General features: G+C 39.0%; 1 non-coding gene across 1 annotated transcript; it reads right to left on the reverse strand.

Annotated features, from left to right (window-relative positions):
• Window positions 1–3,604: 3,604 nt before the first annotated feature.
• On the reverse strand, window positions 3,605–3,711 carry LOC131636276 (small nucleolar RNA R71). The gene has a single exon (XR_009294010.1). It is a non-coding gene; the product is annotated as a small nucleolar RNA R71 (small nucleolar RNA).
• Window positions 3,712–8,047: the final 4,336 nt, after the last annotated feature.

The following is an 8,047-nucleotide window of genomic DNA, read 5'->3' on the forward strand; positions in this document are numbered from 1 at the left end:
CATTGGATCTATGATGTTGATAGGTTTGAAAGGACCAAATCCATAATATTAGATGAATGATATTAATGATAGTGTGAGTTGACTTTACTTTATGCATTTTATCTTCTTCTTCTCCTTTTTTTCTTTTGATCGATGAAAGTCTTAACACTTTGAGAATTCTTATGGATTCTTAGTAAAGACTAGATCGTTACCTATTTTCTTTTCGTGCGGTATTGCTTTCGGAGAATGATCTACATATCATTTCTCTCGCATGCATTAGCACATAAAGTTTTGACCGGCCTCGTTGTAGGGTGATTTCTACATAAATCACTTGGCGATCTGCTTAACATAGCGCAATATTTCGTGTCCCGAACAAAAAAGATCAAATATGGAAGAGAATTGTATGCGGTTGATTTAAGACTTATGGAAATTTATCGTGTCGTCGCTATGATTTTATCATGCTTCTGATAAATTTCCATTGACTTTAAATCCGAGAACATCCTTCACTCACCATCGATCTTCATTACTAACTTTGATAACATACTTGACAAGTTTCAAGATGGTTATCTTTAACATCTAACAACTAATTTAAATTTCCGCACCTTTATTATACCGCTCTTTATATTTCTCGCTTTATCGCTTTATTTTATCATTTCATCATATTTACATTCCGCTATTTTTCCTTTGTCCATTTGGACGTTTATATTCCGCTATTTTCTCTTTGTCCATTTGGACATATGTTTATGTTTCCGCCATTTTCTCTTTTGTCCACTTGGACCATACTTTACTTTTATGCTAAAACACTAATAAAATAACAAAAATCTAAAAAAACACCTAAGGCTCTCTTTTGGACTATTTGTTGCTATCCCTAGCATTCTGGAGACTCGGACTTATGGACTTAGGACCTCTGGACCCTCATTCTGTTATTACTCTGTGATTGTTCTGCCTGTCTGGCATTGGATTGTTGTCTGTTTATGTGTGCAGGTATTTCCTTGAAAGCCCTTGATGGTTAATTCCAAGGCATTGATATAAGGATTTTACCCGAAAACAGCCGTTACTCTACCCGTTTTTTGTCATAATTTTAATGTGCTTAATGCAAAGTGGTGCTAAGACAATAAGTTCATCTGGATCCCCAAGTGATAACGTTGGTTTAGTATTGATATTCCAAAGGATGAGAAATCTACCTTGACCTATAATGTCAAGTGTTGGCTTCTTCTTCGGTTAGACCGTTCTTTTCCTTAGCTTTTATTTTACGCAATAGGATAGCCTCTTCATCTCCTCCCATTCTTAAATTTTCAAAATCTTCTCCCTTTTTCAAAAACCTTCTTTTGTTTGCAAATCTTTTCAAAACCTTTTTTCTTAAAAAAATATCTTTTGCGCTTAGTGGCATTTTCTTCAAAAGGTTTAGACACCGTAATTGTCGAAACGAGTGGTTATACCCCATGATTTTGAAATTGATTGATATAATGAGATCTTCTTTTCGTTGATTTTATCCGAGTTGGAGCCCTTCTTTCATTTGCGATGCAAAGAACTCATTTGTTCTCATGCTCAAGATCAATGGCTGAGTATTTCTCTCCGACGACGATAAAGTGTTTATTCGTTTTTAAAACTTGTTTCCCTTTAAGCGGAACTACATTAGGTCTGACTTCTCCATTGCACCGAGGAGGTATGTAGGCACAAAGCTTAACGCTTTGCCGAGCTTATTTTACAAATAAAACAAACCCTTTTTTAGCACACACGACACAGATTTTCAAAAAGGTTCCTGTAAAGTACCACAGATATGAGGTGTGCTTTAAACCTTCCCCTCATATAATCAACACCCGAACCTGAGTTCTCTTTCTTGTTTTAAAAACAAAACTTTGGGTTTTTCGTTCTTTTCCCTTTTCCTTTGAAAAAATAAAGCGCGGTGGCGATTTCAAACGAAATATTGATTCAAGTCAATCCTATGGCTTCGATATCAGATTTTCCCCGCTACAATTAGCATCATTCAAATACAATCAATAATCATCATCATCATTAAAGAACATACATGTGTCCACATCAATCATCGTCATCAATAAGAAGAACACACATGTATCCACATCATTCCACAACAATCAATCATCATCATATAATTCTCAACAAATCATCACATCATAATGTTTTTCAAAACAACATCTTATATTGTCACATTTCATCATATAATTAGCACTTCCGAAATAAATTGGCTTAAATTATGTTTTATTAATTATCACTTATTTTTGGTTTATATGTCTAGTTTAATTAGTAAGTCTTAAAACCAATAGAGCGAAAGTTTGAGGGCTTAAGACGGTCAAAGGTTAAAACCAATAGAGCGAAAGTTTGAGGTCTTTAACTGGATAGTAGACATAGGACATTAGTTTTAAGGATGGCGAAAGCGTATTAAAACTAATTGGGACTTATTTATTTCCAAAAATTGTTTTTACACTCGAGCAGGATGGCGAAAGCGTACGTTAGGGATATTAGCTTGCTCCGAGTCAACAGAGCGAAAGTTTGAGATTAGGAGATTTAAATAGATAACAACCTCATAAAATAGGCATTTTATTAATTACATTGTTTCCAAAAAGCTCTTCTAAAATCTAATGGGATGGCGAAAGCGTACATTAGGATTAGGATAGTAGTCTGACTCAACAGAGCGAAAGTTTGAGACGAGGATTTTTAATCAATTGAATTAGTAAAGATTTTTAATTTGATTATGCAAAAGCCAATGGACCTTCGGATTTCCTGTAGTTAAACGAAATACATACTGATACCTGTCTCTTATTATTATTCTTTATTCTCTCACAATCACTTTCCCTTAGGAACAATCGAAATTTTAGTACTCCTAGCTTTACATAGTAACCTTAGATAACGGTAGATCGATTCATAGTCCCTGTGGATTCGATATCTTTTAAAACTACACGACACGACTGTGCAATTGCAGTTATCAGATTTATAGACACGTAAAGTCCGCGATCAAGCTTTTGGCCGCCGTTGCCGGGGACTATTTAAGTCGATATCGTAACTCACTGTTACACCGTAGAGACTAGGACAATTCTTCCCTTTCTTTTTGAACGATTGTATGCCAAATACTCGTTCAGAAGGAGGAGACTTAATACAACGAATTAACGAGATCGAACGTTTCATTAACGTCAAACGTCGAGCTCGCAATCTTCCCGAAGTAGCAGAAATTCCGATTAATCAGGAATTGACTCTTACTGATCAAATCAATCAAATTATCCCGAAGTTAGAGATGGCTGCTATTCGTCCTCTTAGAGACTATGCCGCTCCTTCGCGCGCTGAACCGCATTCAAGTATCGCACCACCTGCGATTGAGGCAAACAATTTCGAACTAAAACCTTCGCTGGTCCAAGCTGTTCAACAGAATCAATTCTCTGGAAGCCCTGTAGACGACCCCAATCTCCATTTATCCGTGTTCGTGCAATACGCCGACACTATCAAAGCCAACAACGTTAGTTCCGAAGCTATTCGATTACGCCTTTTTCCTTTCTCCTTGAGAGATAGAGCTAGAGCGTGGCTTCAATCCCTGCCTTCCAATTCCATAACTACGTGGGACGAATTGAAGAGAGTATTCTTAGCGAGATATTTTCCGCCTAGCAAAACTGCTATGCTTAGAGGTCAAATCAACGGATTTACCCAGAAAGATAACGAATCACTCTTCGAAGCTTGGGAACGTTACAAGGACATGCTTAGAATATGCCCTCATCATGGACTCGAACCATGGCTGATCATCCATACTTTCTATGGTGGTCTCCTATATAACACTAAAATGACTATAGATGCCGCTGCTGGCGGAGCATTAATGGACAAACCCCATGATGAAGCATACAAACTCATAGAGAACATGGCACAAAACCATTACCAATGGGGTGGAGAACGAGCTGCTCTAGAGAAAGCACAAACCAAAGGAGGAATGTACGAAATAAGTGGTATAGACCGCGTTAACGCTAAAGTAGACGCTTTAACTCAAAAGATCGAGAATTTAACCATCACTCCTTCAGCCACCGCTGCCGCTGTAGCACCTAACTGCGAGATTTGTGGATTGACTGGGCATGTAGTTGCTGAATGCCAACTCTTGACTGGAGTCCCATCTGATCAAGTAAATTACGCTCAAGGAAACCCTTATTCTAACACGTACAACCCTGGATGGAAAAACCACCCGAACTTTTCTTATAAGAACAACAATGCGTTGTACGCACCTGGACAAGCACCTGCTGTACCACCTAGCTACCAAAAAGCGCCTGTAGCTGCTCAAAACACCCCTAGGAAGTCGAACCTAGAAATCATGATGGAGAACTTCATAGCTTCCCAACAACAAACCAATAAAGACTTCCTGAATCAAAACATCCACAATAGTGAGCAACTAAAACAACTATCGAACAAAGTAGATGCTTTAGCTACGCATAACAAAATGTTAGAAACTCAAATCTCACAAGTGGCTCAACAACAAGCACCTACTGCTGCCCCTGCTGGCACGTTTCCTGCTCAACCACAACCTAATCCTAAAGGACATGCGAACGCGATAACACTACGAAGTGGAACGAATTACGATGGACCCATAGATCCTAGAACCCAAAACGTACCCATGTCACAACAAGAGCCAAAGGAAACCCAAAAGAAAACAACTGACGAACAAACTACTAAGACTGATGAGAACAATAACGAAGTGGAACCCGAAAAGGAGAAACCTTATGTTCCACCACCACCTTACAAGCCACCAATTCCTTACCCTCAGAGATTAGCTAAATCAAAAACCGAAGCGCAATTTAAAAGATTTGTAGAACTTCTGAAGCAATTAAACATAACCATACCATTCACAGAAGCCATAACTGAAATGCCGTCGTACGCTAAGTTCTTAAAAGAAATCTTATCAAACAAAAAGAAACTCGAGGATAACGAAACTATAACGCTTACCGTTGAATGTAGCGCTATCATCCAAAACAATATGCCTCCAAAACTGAAAGACCCTGGTAGTTTCTCTATACCCTGCGTAATAGGTAAAACCATTATAGAGAAAGCCTTGTGCGATTTAGGAGCTAGTGTTAGTTTGATGCCTCTCTTAACCTGTAAGAAACTAAATCTAGGCGAGCTTAAGGCAACGAGAATGTCTCTTCAACTAGCAGACCGTTCAGTAAAGTACCCTGTAGGAATGTTAGAGAATATCCCTGTTCGTGTAGGTCAATTCTACATCCCGACTGATTTCATCATTATGGATATCCAAGAAGATTCTAACATCCCAATCATATTAGGAAGACCATTCTTAGCAACCGCTGGTGCAATTATAGACGTAAAACGAGGAAAGCTTACTTTTGAAGTAGGAGAAGAGAAAATAGAATTTATACTTTCCCAATTCCTAAAAGCACCTTCTATAATTGACACATGCTGTTCTGCTGACATAATCGACGAGTGTGTTCATGAAATAAAATCCGAACCAAATACGGAAACCGACATCCTAAGAATTCCTATGCCGCCAATTTTTGAAGATGACAACTGGCGTGAGGAATATCAAGATAACCACCTGAGTGAATGCTTAGCACTTACTCCTGATCCTATACCTGGACCTAAGAAACCTGCTATAGAGCTGAAGACGCTTCCTACCGATCTTAGATATGAGTTTCTAGACGAAGAACTAAACCGACCAGTTATAGTGAACGCCAACTTAGGACGAAGCGAGACTGAAAAATTACTTAATGTCCTAAGAAAATACCCTACCGCTTTAGGATACAACATATCAGATCTGAAAGGTATAAGCCCTTCTCTGTGTATGCACCGCATTATGCTCGAAGACGATAGTAAAACCTCTAGGGAACATCAAAGGCGAATAAATCCTATTATGAGCGATGTGGTTAAAAAGGAAATCCAAAAACTGCTAGAAGCCGGAATAATATATCCTTTATCCGATAGTAAATGGGTTAGTCCTGTTCACGTCGTACCAAAGAAAGGAGGAGTCACTGTAATCACTAATGCAAAAGGAGAATCTGTAGCACAACGTACCCAAACTGGATGGAGAATGTGCATTGACTATAGGAAGTTAAACAAAGCTACCCGAAAAGACCATTTCCCTTTACCTTTCATAGATCAAATGCTTGAACGCCTAGCTAAACACTCACATTTTTGCTATCTGGATGGATACTCCGGATTTTTCCAAGTTCCTATCCACCCTGACGACCAAGAAAAGACCACATTTACCTGTCCTTATGGTACATTCGCCTATAGACGAATGCCTTTTGGACTCTGCAATGCACCCGCGACCTTCCAAAGATGCATGATGGCAATATTTGCCGATTTCCTAGATGGAATAATGGAGGTCTTTATGGACGACTTCTCTGTCTGTGGAGGAAGTTTTGAAACATGTTTAGCGAACCTTGAGCTGGTACTTAAACGATGCGTAAGCGTAAACCTAGTCCTTAATTGGGAAAAATGCCATTTCATGGTTCGACAAGGAGTTGTACTTGGACACATCGTATCCGATAGAGGAATCGAAGTTGATAAAGCAAAAATCGAAATTATCGAAAACCTTCAACCTCCCAAAACCGTTAGAGAAATAAGAAGTTTTCTAGGACACGCTGGTTTTTACCGACGTTTCATTAAGGATTTCTCTAAAATAACCAAACCCTTAACTGAATTACTCATGAAAGACGCCGAATTTATTTTCACCGATAAATGCACTGAAGCATTTCAAACGCTTAAACGAGCATTAATCTCTGCGCCAATTATGCAACCTCCCGACTGGAATGAGCCTTTCGAAATAATGTGTGACGCAAGTGATTATGCTGTAGGAGCTGTTCTAGGACAAAGAAAGGATAAGAAACTACATGTCATATATTATGCAAGTAGAACCCTAGACGAAGCTCAAATGAATTATGCCACGACAGAAAAAGAATTATTAGCTGTCGTATTCGCATTAGACAAGTTCCGTTCTTACCTGGTAGGAGCCAAAATAATCATATACACTGATCACGCCGCCATTAGGTACCTCCTAACCAAAAAGGACGCCAAACCAAGACTTTTGAGATGGATCTTGTTACTACAAGAGTTCGACCTGGAAATTAAAGATAAAAAGGGCACTGAAAACGTCGTAGCAGATCATCTCTCTCGATTGGAAAATCTAAAACCCGAAGAAGTACCAATTGACGACGATTTCCCTTATGAAAGACTCATCGCTCAATTTGAAGCAAATGAATTTGAACCATACCATCCAAACACCGAAACCAACATATTAGCTGAAATAGCTGTAGCCCGATCTAACACACCTTGGTATGCAGATTTCGTAAACTACCTAGCTGCTGGTGTGCTGCCTCCTGATTTAAGTTATCAACAGAAGAAGAAATTCTTCCATGACCTAAAACATTACTATTGGGACGACCCACTCTTGTTCAAAAGAGGCCCCGATGGAATCTTTAGACGTTGTGTACCCGAAGAAGAAATAGGAAGCATAATCACACACTGCCATTCTGCACCGTGTGGAGGACACCATAGCACATCTAGAACCTGCGCCAAAATCCTTCAATCTGGACTTTTCTGGCCTAACCTGTGGAAAGACGTTTACTTTGCTGTAATAAACTTTGATAGATGCCAACGAACCGGAAATATTTCGAGACGTGATGAAATGCCTCAAAAAGGCATTCTTGAAGTAGAAATATTTGACGTCTGGGGGATAGACCTTATGGGTCCATTTCCATCGTCGTTTGGAAATCAATATATACTCGTAGCCGTCGACTATGTTTCAAAATGGATAGAAGCTATCGCCTCTCCTACAAACGATACACGAGTCGTCACTAAACTCTTTAAAAACGTCATCTTTCCTAGGTTCGGTGTACCAAGATTGGTAATTAGTGATGGTGGTTCCCATTTCATTTCAAGAACACTTGAGAAACTCCTTCGAAAATATGGAGTAAATCATCGAATAGCCACACCATACCATCCACAAACAAGCGGTCAAGTAGAAGTATCTAACCGCGAAATAAAACAAATATTGGAGAAAACTGTTGCTATATCGAGGAAAGATTGGTCAACCAAGCTAAATGAAGCTTTATGGGCTTATAGGACA

Source organism: Vicia villosa, unplaced genomic scaffold, assembly GCF_029867415.1.
Source record: "Vicia villosa cultivar HV-30 ecotype Madison, WI unplaced genomic scaffold, Vvil1.0 ctg.001682F_1_1, whole genome shotgun sequence".
Taxonomy (NCBI): domain Eukaryota; kingdom Viridiplantae; phylum Streptophyta; class Magnoliopsida; order Fabales; family Fabaceae; genus Vicia; species Vicia villosa.